This window comes from Ursus americanus, chromosome 2 (genome assembly GCF_024610735.1).
Source record: "Ursus americanus isolate L20-20 chromosome 2, mUrsAme1.1.p, whole genome shotgun sequence".
Lineage (NCBI taxonomy): Eukaryota > Metazoa > Chordata > Mammalia > Carnivora > Ursidae > Ursus > Ursus americanus.
The window spans coordinates 20,278,925-20,294,893 of NC_142128.1; the positions used below are offsets into that span (position 1 = coordinate 20,278,925).

General features: G+C 47.6%; 1 pseudogene across 2 annotated transcripts in view; it reads left to right on the forward strand.

Annotated features, from left to right (window-relative positions):
• The window catches only part of LOC148110499 (thyroid receptor-interacting protein 11 pseudogene), a 157,759-nt pseudogene that overhangs the window by 27,176 nt on the left and 114,614 nt on the right, over positions 1–15,969 (forward strand). The window contains exons 2-4 of one of the 2 annotated variants that reach the window (XR_015727424.1): positions 3,351–4,658; positions 5,319–5,439; positions 9,781–10,925. The product of XR_015727424.1 is annotated as a thyroid receptor-interacting protein 11 pseudogene, transcript variant X2 (transcript). Of the gene's footprint in view, positions 1–3,350; positions 4,659–5,318; positions 5,440–9,780; positions 10,926–15,969 lie in introns of those variants that run through there. The other variant, XR_015727425.1, reaches the window with a different exon arrangement.

A 15,969-nucleotide genomic window follows, 5' to 3' on the forward strand; every position in this document is an offset into this window, starting at 1 on the left:
TCTGTGGATAGGTCTGCTGCCAGCCTAGTGTTGCTACCCCTTTAGGTTAGGAACCTCTTGTCTCGAGATGCTTTCAGGATTTTCTCTTTATGTCTGAAATCCGCAAGCTTCGCTCTTGTATGTTGGAGTGTTGATCTCTTTTTATTGATTTTGAGGGGGGTCCTCTCTATATCTTGGACTTGTATGCCTGTATCCATCCTGGGATAGGGAAATGCTCAGCTATGATTTGCTCAAATATACCTTCTGTCTCCCCTCTCTCTCTTTCTTTGTTCTCGGGGACCCCAGTAATTCTATTGTTTTGCATTATGGTATTGCTGATTTCTTGAAGCCTCCCTTCATGGTCCATTAATTGTTTTTCTCTCTTTCCCTCGGCTTCCTTCCTTTCCATCAACTTGTCTTCTATGTCACTTACTCTCTCTTCTGCCTCACTTACCCTAGGTGTTAGAGCATCCAATTTAGACTGCATCTCAGTTAAAGCATTTTAAATTTCAGCCCGATTAGATTTTATTTCTGCATGAATATTCTCTACTCTCTTTTATGCTTTTTTCAAGCCCAGCTAATAACTTTATAATAGTTATCCGGAATTCCAGCTCTGATATTTTACTTATATCCATATCAATTAGATCTGTGGCAGAGAGTATTGCCTCTGGTTCTTTCTTTTGTTGTGAATTCCTCCTTCTAGTTATTTTGCTCACAGAAGAATGGATGAACAGGAGAGCAAAATCAAAAATATTAACCACGACCCAAGCAAAATCCACACTAGACAAATCCAAAGAGGTCAGAAACCAAAAAAGAAAAAAAAAAAAAGGGTAGGGGAGAAGAGAGAATATAATCTCCCAGGTGTTCAAAACAGGTGATCCACTTGGTCTTGGGTATATTTTAGTCTGTTTGTTAAAAGACACTAAATCCCAATAATGTAAAATCACCAATGTGTGTGTGTATGTATATATACATATACAGAAACATAAAATTGAATAAAGTGAAAAGAAGCCAAAAATGAAGAATATATCTAATGTAAATGTAAAAAAATGAAAGTTAAAAAAAGACTTAAAAGCAAAAAGTTGATAATATAAGAAACTAGTTGAAAAGGAAAAAAGAAAAGGAAAATTTTAAACTGAAAGATCAACAAATCACGAGAAAACCTTTGAATTTTATTTACTGTTTTCCCCTAGTGCTTGCTTCTAAACTTGGTGTTCACCTGTTTTTCCACATGGTTTTCTGGGGGAGGGGCCCGCTGTGCTGATTCTCAGGTGTCTTTGCCTGGGGGGAGTTGTACCCTCCATTTCCAGGGGGCCAGGCTCAGTGTAAACTGCCTCTAGTTGGTCTGTATGGCTTTTGTTCCCTGAAGGCTTTCTGGGCCTCTTTAGAGGATGAAAACAAAAGTGGTCATGCCCTGATCTCCAGTCCCTGTGCTGAAAGATCATGGTTCCCTCTCTTCAGTAAACCCTCAGGGATAAGGGGTCTTCACTTTTGTGTATACCAAACTCTGCAGTCTCCTGCAGTGCATGCCTGCACTGATCCTCCCAGGAGAAGGCGGAGGGTCGCGGCTTTTCTGTCCTTTGCAGGGCCCCCACATGATAGCTGTTGCCTGACCAAGCCGCGGTTTGAGGTTTATGGCAATCCCCCTCCTCTGCTCCCTGACCCTAACAGATTTCCCGGCTCCAGTGCCTGGGAACTCTGCTGGCTCAGGTACCCCTGTTTTTCCTGTGACCCTAGGGATCCTGAGACCACACTGCCCCACCTGGGATTCTGCCCCACCTCGCCACCTGAGCACCTTTCAGGCAGGGACGTCTCTCACTTGGAGCAGATTTCTAAAGGTCTGATTTTGCACTCTGGGGTTATGTCACTTTCCTGTGGACAGCTCACACAGGCTCCCTCTCCCTGCAGATGATCTTCCCATATATCCCCACAGATTCATTTCTCCGCACCTTCTACTTTGCAAAAAGTGGTCACATTTCTCTTTGTAGAATTCCAGCAATTCTTTCTGTACATCTCAGATTGAATTCATACGTGTCCAGAAAGACGTAATAGTTATCTAGCTAAATTACAGGGACCAGATGAATTGAGGTCCCCTGCTGTTCCATCATCTTGCCTCCCTCCATGTATTACTTTTTAAAAAATATTTATTTATTTTAGAGAGTGAGCAGGGGGATGGGCAAAGGGAGGGAGAATCCTGAAGCAGACTCCCTGCTGAGCACAGAGTCCGACACGGGGCTCAATCCCAGGACCCTGAGATCATAATGTGAGCCTAAACCCAAGGTAGCCACTGAATTGACGGAGCCACCCAGGTACACCTCCATTTGGTTGAAATGTTAAACACAGGGGTGCATGGGTGGCTCAGTCAGTTAAGCGGCTACCTTGGGCTCAGGTCATGATCTCAGGGTCCTGAGATCGAGCCCCCCATCAGGGTCCCTGCTCAGTGGGAAGTCTGCTTCTCCCTCTCCCTCTGCTACTTCCCCTGTTTGTGTTCTCTCAGTTATTCTCTCTCTCTCTCTCTCTCTCTCAAATAAATAAATAAAACCTTAAAAAATAAATAAATGGTAAACATATATATTAATTCACAAGATAACTGATGAGGGGCAGAGCAGACTCCAGGCCCACAGTGACTTGGCATGGCCTTAGCGTTCCAGGCTCCTTCCCCTACGTCTTGTTGTCCTAAGGCTAGTTCCACTCAGGTTTGACAGAAGACCTTCAGGGATATTTGGACTTCAGCTCCCCGGCTTAGAACACCAAAACTTTGCTTCCTTGTAGTGTAGACCAGGGAGAGTTTAGGCTACTATAGCATTTTCCGGTTGTATAGACCAGAGAGTACAGGCTACTCTAGCATTTTCTAGGTTGTAGCAGTTGTGTTTATTTGTTCCTGGTTTTCCCACTATGACCTGCTTAAGGGATGTGGAAGGACTGGTACCTAATACAGAGCCGGGGGAAATACTTAGGTAGTCATTCGCAAGTTTCACAAAACAATCCTGGATCTCCTTTCCTATGGACACAGAACTTCTGGTTGAGCAGAGTTGTCTGATTGGCTCTGGCCAGTGAGTTTGCTGAGGGAATAGGTGGTGGCAGGTCTTCTAGGTGAGGTATGAGGTGAGGTTATGTGCTTTCTAGGGTCCTGGAAAAAGAGTTAGCCGCATGAGTAAAGAGAGGAAAGAAATGGCCACTGTGGGGAGGTTGAGGGGCCGTGTATGTGAGCACCAAGAGGGATGGCCGAGTCTGTTGACATTGGTAAGGGAGCACCAAACGTGCCTCTGTTGGCCTTTTGAGGTAGATGATTTTCCTCCTCGACCTGGGTCCTGAGAACTGGGCCAGAACCTAATGACCTCTATTCACCTGCCTCCTTTCCTCTGTTCCAGGTTTGCAGTAAGCCTTGGCTACTGGTATGACCCTTACATCCAGCATTTTGTAAGAGTGTCTAAGGAGAGGAGGTCCTCTGAAATTAACAGAGGCAAGTGACCCCCTCCCTCCCAACGTCCCCTCATCAGCCCAGAGGCCTGAGGTTTTAGGAATTCATTCTTAAAAAGAGAGAGTTCCAGTGTTCACTCTCTCCAGGCATATGAATGTGCTCCTATCCCAACATCCTCATGAACACAGTGTATTATGAACCTTTTCATTGTGGTTAATCTGATATGGGAAAATGTTATCTTACAGTAATTTTGTTTTATAATCCTCTGATTTTGGGGGTGAAGTTGAAAATCATTTTTGTATGTTTAAGAGCCATTTATATGATCTTTCACTGTGAATTGTCTGTTCAAGTAAGGAATTACTTTTTTGGCTTTATTAAAGCAGTAATAACACTGTTAGGCTCTGCAAGTCCTTTCTATCAAGGCAGAGAAAGGATTTGAGGTGGGAGGGTGACTCAGTCTCAGCCAGACTGAGAAATTAACCAAGTGACCACAGTCCTTGTGTGTGCCAGGAATCCTGGCCCTAAAGATGGAGCCTATGGGTAGATTCTATAAGAAATGCAAAGAACGTTTAACGTGGTGGTCCCTGAGAAAAAGGACGTGGAGCTTACTTGGAGCTCAGGATGAACCCAGGCATTAGGAAGATGGGGCCAGGCCTGGCTCAGAGGCCTGAAGCCTCCCTCCTGGGCTCCTGAGGAAGCTTTCTATACCACTGCTGCAGAGGCAGGGACTCACCTCGGGGCCTTGGGAGCTGGGTGCCCGAGGCAGCATGTCAGCCAGCCTGCCTCTTCCTCTGCCTGGGCTGGCATCTCCAGACTGGGGCCCACTAGGAGAGTGCTTCCCAAACAGCGTGTGGTGAGCATTTTTAAAGTTTTTTCCCAATAATCAGCCTGTTGTGGATGATACTCTATAACATACAATAAAACTGATTTCCTCGAAAAATAAAAAGCCAGAGACACGTAAAATACAAGCTCAAATTGTGTAGTAGCAGAATCAATAGGACTGCAGTAAGTTTCTAAATGCTACTCCAATTTTGTTCTTAAAATAGTTAAGCGCAAGGCTTTAGAACACAGATTTTATCTTCCTTTTCCCCCTCTTTTATTTCCCATCCCCTTTGCTCCAGCTCCCCACTCCGGAGCTAAACAAGTCCGTTTATTGGGCAACGTTTACTCCTGGCTTCCCCTCCCACCGATGCTCTGTGAGGCCTTTTTATAAACATAGAGGCTCTTACCCACAGAGAATGGAGATGAAGGGAACACGGTAAGAAATACTTTTTTTGTTTGTTTTGACATTTATCTGCCCCATTTCCTGACCACAAAATATTATTTTTGTCATGATCTCGCAATTCTGAGTTTGAGCCGAGTCCTGAGTAGCTTTCACCTAGCTATGAAAAAGCGCGTTTCCAAAAGGAACATTTAGATCTGACATTTTGATGTAAAACACTTGTCTTTCCCATGTAAAATAATGGGACATTTTATTTTAATTTTTAAAGATTTTATTTCTTTATTGGAAAGAGAGACCATGAGCAGGAGGGGCAGAGGCAGAGGGAGAAGCAGGCTCCCAGCTGAGCAGGGAGCCCGATGCAGGGCTTGATCCCAGGACCCTGAGATCCTGACCTGAGCCAAAGGCAGACGCTTAACCAACAGCCACCCGGGTGCCCCAAGGGGCAATTTATTTGTAAGATCGTTAATTCCATTAAATCATTAAATAGATTGTACTTACTTTGCTTGTAGCAGCTTTAAATTAAATTTAAAAAAGGAAGAGAATGTGAAAGTCACTCTTTCTCCCATGAAGTCCACAATAACCCGCTGACCCGGAGGAAGAGCAGAAGTGTCCTGATTTGCTTTTCTCCTGGCGTGTGCTCTGCAGGGATGATATCCCACCTCACTGAGCAATAGCTTGTCTCTGTCTCTCTCTCAGGATATTTCGCTCACGTCCATGGCGTCAGTCCGCTTTTAAAGGCATTTCTACGGAAGACAGAATGTCATTGTCAAATTCTAAATCTTGGGACTGGGACGGATACCACCTCTGGAGATTAAAGGTAAATGAAAATTCTGCCTCTTCTTTCCCAAATTGTTTCACCTGTGAAGGTGCCCGCCTGGTTCAGAAATGTTAAAATATATTCAGAGGGAATGCAGTGACGGTCTGTCTCGCGCCCCTGTCCCCAGATGCTTGCACCTGCTGCCCCCGTCAGCCACATACTTAGTGTCCCCAGAGCCCTGGTGAAGGATGGGTGCCTTTCATCTCATCCTTTGCTGTTACAAACAGGGCTTAGGATAAAAATCCTAGTAGACATTTCTTCTGCATGGGTGGAAGAACCCTGCCCGTGGAATTATGAGAGCCAGAGCCCCTGCATCTGCCATATTGGCAATAACGAAGATTTTATTGTCATCCTGCTAGTGTCTTTGGTACAGGCTGGAGGTGCACACGGCTGGGTGATTGTGCGATGACACAAAGGCGTTTTGCAGCTATTACCTGATTTGGTCCCTCACCTGCTCTGTTAGGGAGCAAGAACAGGTGTAACTACGCTCACTCACAGGAAAGGAGACGAATCTGGTTAGTGGCAGAACTGGGACCAAATGGGCTGCAGCTCCTCCAAATCCAGGTTCCTTCCCTGTTCTCTACACAGAGCCTGTGCTTGTTCAGGGGGGTCTCTGCGGTCTGTTGGGCTGTGGTGCGTCTGTACCTCAGTGACCATGGTGTGGTGGAAGGAACGGGAGCAGAAGGCAGTGGCAGAATGTGTGCAGTGTGAGTGGAAGGCATTGGAGAAATGCCTCCTCTTGGCCCGACACCGTTTCGACTTGGTCCCGACATTTGGATTCTCCCCGCTGTCACGTACATGGGTTAATAATGAACAAATCTGACATTTTTATTCCTGGGAACAAGGTACATTGAGACTTAGGTACCCCTTCCAAGAAAAAGGTTCTCTCTCAGGAGTGAGGAAGGCGAAGAGCACAGGGTCAGTAAGATATTGTGGCGGTGTTTTGTTTTGTTTGATAATTATATTGGTCCAAAGGGTTTTTTTAAATATATATGTTTCTTAAATAATAAAAAATAAACAATGCTTCTTTGCTTCTTGGAGCCTGGGCCTGTCGGGCCAAATTTAGCCCACTCAGGTATCGTCGTAAATAAAGTTTTATTGCAACACAGCCACTCCCATTTAGCTGCATCTTCCCTATGGCTGCTTTACCAGCATGACAGCGGAGTTGAGTAGTTCCAAGAGAGGCTGTCTGGCCTGCAAAGACTAAAATACTTTCTGGCCATTTACAGTAAATTTGCTAATCCCTGTATTGAGAGGTATGTGCTTGTAGAACGGGGCAGGGAAAATCTTGGCTGCCAGTCTCGTTGTCTCATGCACCTTCCCCCGGGATGTTCCCCCAGCTGCACCAGCAGAGGCAGCGGGTCACAGGCTTTTTGCTGCCGCCATCGTGGGAGCTCGTTCTGTATGACCTCAGGGGCCCAAGACTTTGGGCAGTTGAAGGCTCCCCACTTCGGGCAGCGGGCACCAGGAGGGCCCAGGAAAGCCAGTACCATCACAGAAACAGAATAAAGGGGCAGTGAACCCCTTTAAGGGACCTCAGCTGATCGGTGTCTCCCGACTTCTGTTTTCACACAACCCAAGGATCAAGGACGCAGAGGGTGGGTCTCACCTCGGGCAGCCCGTGCTGCGGTTGGCCCTGCGGGATCCCTTCCAGTCCAAGGGCTGTGCTTCCTCACGGCTGTCCCCAGCTGCCATCCAGGAGCCGGTCCTGTCTTCGGTGTCTTTCTTGCCTCCTGTGACTCGCCAGCTTTCAGTGAGTGGCGTGTCAGACGGGCTCAGGGAATCCCAGAGTCGAAAGTGGAAACATGTGCTGCAGCCATTTTGCTCCTTTTCGAAAGCCCAGAAAGAAGCTGTCTGTTCCTTAGAGGCTCGAGGTGTGCCTTTTGGTAGCTTTCCCTCCCCAGTGACCCCTTAGTCAGTTCTTCTGAGGGTCAAGAAGCTGATGCATGGGGAGTTCTTTTTTTTTTTTTTTTTTAAAGATTTGACTTTTATTGGGGGGGGAGGGGCAGAGGCAGAGGAAGAATCTTAAGCAGACTCCCCTCTAAGCACAGAGCCCAATGCTGCGCTGGATCCCAGGACCCTGAGATCGTGGCCTGAACTGAAATCATCGTCGGCCGCTCACCCGACTGAGCCAGCCAGGCGCCCCAAGGGGAAGCTCTTTATACTAAAGTAAGAAGTCCTACAGAAGATGTGGGAGTGTATGCTGTCCTTCATCTGCTTTTAATTGTTCTCATTGTCTTTGGGAATTTTAGACTCTCCTTACCCTTTCCTGTCGTGGGAGTAATGTTCTGGAAGGGTGCTGTGGAGTTTCCTAGCAGAAGTTAGTTCTCGTCTGCCCTAAGCCTTTCCTCCCAGTAGCCTCAGCTAGCTCGTCCATCGCCGCGCTCTGCAGACGGGCAGGCATGTGTGACAGCTCTGAGAGTGAATGGTTGAGATGGGTGAGCCTGTCTTTTCTGATACATCACGAAGCGGTCCTTTACTCTCTCCTGCTGTGTCCCTCTGTCACCCTCCCTCTCCCCCAAACCAGACCCTCTGATTTTTCCACTAGGTTGGGGGTAGCTGGACCTATGGTCCTGAAACTTAACCCATAGGGATCACCTCCTACTAGAAAATGCTTGCTTGTGATTTCTGACCCCATCTTGCCAACCCCTAAGACAGCGACCCTCCCCCATCCCTGCTTCCCATCGCTCCTGACTGTCTACATAGGTGAGTTAATATACATACTACATACTACCGTCTACATACACGGTGCTCTTCCCTGCACAGTTGTTCACATCAGAAACAGGGGTGTCATCCTGACCCCCGCTTTTCCTTTGGCCCAGCCTGCACCGGCGACTCCACCACCGGATTCTGGACACCGGCATCTGTGTTTCTCTTTGTCTTTCCCCTTTGACCAACTGGTTCTGTATTTCTGGAATAGAAGTAAGGTGGACACGAGGGTGTTAAAAGCATGCATGGCGGGGGGGATGCCGAACAGTCAGCAGGTTGTGGAGCGCCTTGTTTCTTGCCAGGCCTCAGGGGTGTGAGGAGCTGTTGCAGGAGACACGCAGTGTGTGGTTGAAACAGGCCAGAAAGGGGTGTCCTTGCAGTTGGTGAGCTGAGGAGAGAATGCGTTCGAGAATCCTCCTCAGGGCTGAGTGAGTGAGTGGACACGACAGAGATGGGGGGAATGTGCTAGGAGCCCAGGGGGTGACCAGGCTGGGGAGGCAGGTGGTGGAGCAGGGCCGTTAGTGTGTCTCTCTATGTGTGTGTGTGTGTGTCGTTCTCTGTGAGTCTCTGCGTGTGTGTGTCTGTGTCTCTGTGTTTGTGTCTTTGTGTCTCTGCCTCTCTGTGTGTCTGTGTGTAGGGGTCTGTGTGTCTACATGTCTGTATTTTGTATCTCTGTTTCTGTGTCTGTCTCTTCTGTCTGTGTGCCGCTGTGTGTGGGTCTTTGCATCTCTGTGCGTATGACTGTCTTTGTCTAACTCAGTGTGTATGTTTGTGTGTGTGTGTCTCTGTGTGTGGCTTTCACACTTTCTCTACTGCAGCCCACAGTAAAAATACATGTACAGCCCAGGCCAGGCCCCACATCTGTGTACCCGTGTCAGTAAATCAAAGGCACACCCTTGGCGCTTACTAGCGCAGGTCCTGCTGTGCGTGTGGCTTGTATATTTATTTCCTCATGAGTCCTCACAACCCCGTGAGGTGCAGTCAGTTTCTCTACTGTGCACACGAGGAAAGCTTGGCCCAGGGAGTTTAGTGACTTGCAGCGCCTCACAGCAGACACGTGGTGGATGGCATCTGACCCCCATTCCCTGGCTGCAGACGCCTGCCCTTTCCCACCCACCGTAGGCGCCTCTCACAGAAAAACGTAAATGTACCACAAGACAGTGCTCGCCCTCACTGACGGGGATGCTTTGTGATGTTTGCTGTTGTATCCTATTTGATCCCGCACATGCTGGCCCCGACCCCTCCCCCCCAAACACACAATTGTTTCCTGACCCTCTCTAATCTGTCTCAGTCTGCTTTTTGGAAAATCTGTTAGCTCCTACTTCCCCAGCGCCTCTCAGTGCCTCCCCACCTCCATGCCAGTGGCTGCTCCCCCAGTTCAGGCTCCCTGTGACTTCTTCCCTGGACCTTCTTCCTGGACGGCTCTGAGAATCTCCTAACATTTGTCCTCTATCCATTCTCCACACAGAGACCAAAGTCACCTGAAAAGTACCTTTCTGACCATATCGTTCCTGATTTAAATCCCTGAAATAGCCCGTTGCTGTTTGGGGCTTAGTACTCGGTACATGATGATGGTCAGTAAATGTATGCGGGAATACAGAATTAGCAAACTTGCTGTGTATTTTTCCTCAGGATGAAGATCTCCCATGAAAATATTTTTGAGGTCGACTTTGCAGTGATTGTCACGAGAAAGCTGCCCAGCATCCAGTAAGTGTGGCTTGGACCAGAGGACAGAGCCGGGCAGAGTCAGAGGCAGCGGTCAGGAGGGGGCCGGATGCATGCTGGAGACCTCATTTTAGGGGGCCATCCCCTTGGACCCCCTCCCCGCTTTCTTGCTGGCCCCGGGACCTCATTCCAACCTGTCGAGCAGTCTTCCACATGCAATACACTCTCCCTTGTGACTGTTCTGTCCATGAACGTCATTTCTCTGAACCTTGAAATGACCTACACTAGTTTCATGATCTGAATTGTTCTGTGTATTCTGTCTACTTCGTTATCTCCAGGGCATAGAGAGGTGCCCAGCCCAGAGCAGATGCGTCGTCAATATTGTTTGAGCGAATGAATGGGAGGCTGAACTTAGTCATTTACGGTCTGTGAGATATTCCGGGGGCCACGCTGACCAGGTTTTAAGGAGTTTGCAGAGTTGTAGAGGGCGAGTTTGTGAATCTCTGCTGGGAGCTTTTGTAGCACCGTGTGCAATGCTTCCCTTGCATCCCCTCATTCAGTGCTCAGAGCAGCCTCGTGAATTCTGGTGGGGAAACCGAGGGAGAAGGCAGTGAAGCGAATTTCCATCATGGCACCTGTGAAGGAAGGGGTGGAGCTGAGATTTAAGCCCTGGCCTCAAGCCCGAGGGTTTGGAAGGGAACTCCCTTCCTTCTTTTTAAATGAGTGATTTCAATAAAATGCCAAGAATTGCCTTTAAAAAAAATTTTGGTGAGCATAAAAGTTTCAGCTTGTCCTTCAAGGATTTCTAATTCTCATCATCTGGAAATAGTTTTCACGTATGAGGTTGATCTAGTTTACCCTATGAAAACAAGGTTTTCACCCTTTCCAAATACAGGATTCCGTTACAGAAAATATGCTGTTCGGTTGCCGTCTGGCATCTGAGGCTGTGCCTCTGCAGACGATGTCCTAGCCTGTTGGGACCCCGAGTGAACTAAGAGGAAGCGGGCTCTCACTCAAGCCCAGAGGTGCTTCTGGGCTGAAAAACGCATTGGCCTTTGTATGGTTGTTGTGATGGAGGATTCGGCTCTCTGAGGTCTGATTTTTTGCATATCCTGGAGGAGGGAGTCATCCCATCAACGTTACTCACTTCAAGTCTGAACAGGAGTCCTTTTTTCAGTGAACTGTGAGCAATGAGCACTGTGTTAAAGATTTTGTTTGAGAAGAGGCAGAAAACTGGAGACGACTTGGAAAACCTGGAACATCGGGAAAATCCTTGTTGACGTATCCTGAGCGATTTCTGAGTGTTCAGTATTTCATGATGAGATTGTGAGTGGGCATCGTATTCGGAGTGTCCTGCTTAGTGACCTCGCCGGAGCCCCGATCCACTGAAGTGTGAGTGTGTGTGCCGAGGGCCAGACGTCAGGAAGCAGACGGCCCTGTGGAGTGAGTGGCCCTTGCTTTGAACAGGAGCAGGATGTATGTGCCATTCCTGGAGTGGGTGTTTGTGGTTCTGCTGAAACTGAGCTCCTTGACTCATTTCTCTCTTTCCCATCTTCCCACAGAGTCAAGCCTTTCTTATCACAACCCATTACAGAACTACATTCGGGGGACCCACTTCAAATCGGCAAGTACCCTTAACCTACGTGGTACGATGTGCACTACAGAACGCTCTTTGCTTTTTTCCCCTTTTCCTTTTAAAAGGGGTGTGTGTGTGTCTGTGTGTCTGTCTGTCTGTCTGCGCCTGCGGGTGTGCACTTGCGCTGTCACGCGGAGTGTACTTCTGCTGATACGTTTACACTACATCGCATTTACCACGAAGGAATTTAAAACAGATGTCCATAGGTCCCCGTTCTTCAGTCTTTACAAAATGGGTTTCAGTGATTTACAACCAGTGCAAAAGTAGATTTTTTCCTGAAAATCTCTGTTTCCAGCTTTCCTTGTGAACATCCAATCTGGCAGCATCAGACCCTAAGTCCTAGGTGGCTGCTTCATGGAGGGGGGCTGTCATCCTCCCGTCCCGCCCCCACTGCTCCCCGCTGTCTTGTACCTGATCTGCTCCACCTGTTATATCACCTCCTCGGCCCCTGTGCTCCGGGTTTCCCCTCACGTTTTAAGTATGAGTGTTTCCAGCAACTCCCTGCTCACCTCTAAGCCTTTCAGTCCAAGGTAAACCTCTTCCAGAATGTTCCATCGTTTTCAGTCTGTGTCTGGCAGAGTATTCGGGGGCTTACTAATAATTCAGGTCAGAGGACATGCCCAGAGAGGATGGCCTTCTGGGATGGTGGACACAGATAACACAGGAAACATGAGACAGCGAGACAGGCCTCTGTGCAACCACAGTGCCACAGTCATGCTCCTGGTGAAGAGACTCCCAGAAAGAACATCTCCCCCATCCTTCGTTTCCCTCCTACAGATTATAAGTAGAACCTGTGCAGGCTGTGCCATGTGCTGGCCTGGCTGTTTTCTCCACACTGTCGCTATCATAACTTTCTGTATATTTGGTGAATACTTGTGTCGGAATGATTACCTATAATGAAGGAGCTAACGCTTTGCATTACCTTTGATCCATCGATGCAGAAATGTATGAAGTAGAAAGTAAAGACCGGGCATAATCTCTCCCCCCACCAAGATAACCAGTGTTCAGAGTGTTTTCTCCTATGGATGAACAGTACACCTAGAGACGGATAAATATCACACATGAAAACACAAATACAGTCCAGTGCCTGGCACCTAGAAGGGTCAGTAAGTTTTTGCTGAAAGACTGTACATATACACTGAATAAATACATAGGTTGTAGTTCAATATATATCTGTTGAATGAGTGAATCTACATTTCGTAAAATAAATAGATTTATGTATAATTTTAATAAAAGGGAATAATTGACACGTCCTGTTTTGTAACTATTCTGGATCCTAGTAACTCATGGCTGTGCTTCTATTGTCATTTATAGTTCGGCCTCATTATTTCTGATGGCTTTCTAGTTCTCCTTTGCATGGAAATTCCATTTTACTTAATGTATTCAGTACTGATGGTCCTTTAGATAGCTGCATTTTATATGGTTTTCTATTAAACAGTGTTGTAGAAAGCACAGGTACACGTGCGTATGTGCAGGAATTGCTGGCTCAAGGAATTGCCCCTTATGAATTCTAATAGCCACTGCCAAACTGTTCTTCAAGATCCTCTTTACTAATTTGTATTTTCACAAGAGTAGATGACGGTTCTCTTTCCCTACAAAAGACACGATGTAATACTTAGTGTATTCTGACCAGCACTCCTTCTCCCCTGCTGGTAACAGCACCCAGTGTTCTCTGGGGGACCAGTACTCCCCCATTGCCATTCCCTGTGGTTTGGGTGGGGCTGACTCCATTTGCATTTCCAGGGCATGGCATGGGACCCAGCCAGACATCTTCAGAGTCTGTCCTGGGGCTCTAGCCACAGTGAAAAGTAGTCTATGTCCCTCTGGGACTTGAACTGAGGAGGGAGGAAACCTGGGTGGGGCAGGGGTGTCTCCTTGTGGACACAGCCTGTCTAGAGAGTGGAACCCCTGGATCCAGCCCTGGCTGCAGCCATAGTCCTTTTGGACTCTGGGTCACATATGAGCCAGTAAAGTTCCCATCTTGGCTTAGGGCAATTCGAGTTGGGTTCTCTTACAAGGAAAAGAGACCTAATCAATAGGAGAGAACATTGAAAGTCGTGCTTACACATGGGAGGAAAGGCTCTGCTCCAATTTCCTTCTGGTCTGTTTGTTTGGTTTTGGTACCTCTGTCCATTCACTCAGAGTGGAGTGTTGCTCACTGTATTAGCTGTCCCTCTCTAAACACTTGTCTCATGGTCTATAATTATTTCTTGCTTGTCTGTCTCTTCCACAGATCTATTGAGCCCCTTCAGGGCAGAAACTGGATTGTGTTCACTTGTGATTCTTTAATACCTTGAACAGTACACAGTGTGGCCTCCATAAGTGCCCCTTGATGAATCAGCCATCCTAATTCTCTTCTTTGGGACCCCCCTGTCATGAGACCACCACATAGCCTCATGTCTGTGATACACAACCATCTTCTGAAACACGCTCATCCTCCCATTGTAAACACATCACATCATGAGAACTCCCTCCTTGCAGCCATTCCTAATTCTCCCCCATGTTCGTCCCATGGAACCTCACTGTGCGGTTGCTGACAAGGTCCTTGTTCTTGGGAAGACAACATGGCCTTTTATGAATGGATAACACACACGATGGGCGTGCCATTCACACACACGACTTCACTCATGGGCGAAGGGGACCTACGCTTTCTAGCCTTCCTCTTGAGTGCAGTGCACTCAGAATCCCACTTCTGATGTCTGCCAGTAACACGATAACACAGAATCACAATTCTAGGCTCTCTCCTGGTTCCGTGTTTTCTCCCTCTGCCTTGACAATGACCGGAGTGGAAGGAATACAGATATATCGAGGAAATCGACAGCAGTGAAGCAAAAGCTTCCCCAGAAAAACAGTTTTGACTTTGGGAGCATAACTGCCACACCCTTCATAGCTCTGTAATAGCCTCGGCTTCCACTGGCATCGAGCAATAAAGATTTTCAGAGTCAAAGGTCAGGGCCAGAATTACAGTCCCAGTATGAATCACCACTGACTCTATCCAGTTTTCATTTTCCCATACTTGGGCTCACACCGCCAGGGCGATCTGGTAGGAACTAGATTTACACTGGATTTGATAGTCTTTGTGGAGTTTCTACCCTGTGCTAGGCACCACAGCAGACCCTGGGAGATGAAAGAGAAAGACAGCAAGGGCTCTCAAGGCATTTTGTTTACTGGAGAACAATAACATGTAAAGAGGCCACTGCATCATAGAAAACCAGGTGCTGTGTGGACTTAGGAACGTTCCCCGGGATGGGGCCATCCATTCTCTGTCGGAGCATCAGGGAAGGCCTTTTAGAGGCAGACACCTTGGCCTGGAGAGCTGAAGAATGAGTAGGAGGCAGCTACAGGGCTGGTGTGGTGAAAGGAACTCCGGAGAATCTCAGGTAGAGGCTAAGAGGTAAGAATGCTCGGCCTGCTCCATAAACTAGAAGTGGGGCACGTATGGCCAGAATCCAGGTGTGAAGAGAGAAGCTGCTACAGAGGAAGCTGGGGCCAAAGAGAGGCCGACTAGCTTGGTAGCTTGAAAAGGCCCAGAACTGGGGCCCCTGGGTGGCTGAGTTGGTGAAGGCTCTGCCTTCGGCTCAGGTCATGATCCCAGGGTCCTGGGATAGGGCCCCAGGTCAGGCTCCGTGCTCAGTGGGGAGCCTGCTTCCTCCTCTCCCCCTGCAGCTCCCCCTGCTTGTGCTCTTTCTCTGTTAAATAAAATTAAATAAATAAATAAATAAATACCTCAGAACTTTGCACAAAAAAAGCAAACACCCCTTTCCTGATACAGTATATAAAGAGGCCAGAATGACAACATGACAAATCAGTCTTGACAGTCATTGAATATTGATTTTACAAGGCATGTTACTAAGAATGCAAAGGGAGGCGGGGGTAAGAAAGCTCACAAGGAATTATCTTAGGATTCATTTACAGATTCTCTGTTGAATCATTGGCCCCCACTCCTGCAGAGGGAGCAGAAGGACAAAGCACAGGCTGATACCCTGTGACATTCCTCCAGGAAACTTCCAACTATCTTAATGTTAATACCTTGCTAGAAGGGAAAACAACCTTAACCTGACAATGGCAAGGTCTCCAGTATCCTCTTTAGCGTAGGAAAGTTCTTTTGAAGCCCTCCCTTTTCTTTCCCTCTCCCAACTCCCAAGTATGTAATCAGTTGCCCCCACAACCCCATTACAGCAGCTCTTTCTGCCCAGGGATCCTGTCCCAGTGCTTTAAGAAAACCAGCATTTTGCCCTAAAGACGTCTCAAGAATTCTTTCTCGGGCGTTGGTTCGAGATCTCAGCCCACCAAACCTCACCTGCCTTCCAAAACTACATCACTACTATCCTGTCTACCTCCCGGTGGGCATTATTTCTATCATTTCCTACAAATGACAGAAAAGTAGGCAGCACTAGGCTTAGGGGACAGGCATCAACTCTGGCAACAGGATAAATGCACACTAAGGTAATAGGGTGGGGTAGCAACACAATTAAACAACAAAACTAAGCCACTAAGCAAAAAGTTATGGTGGGGGGGGG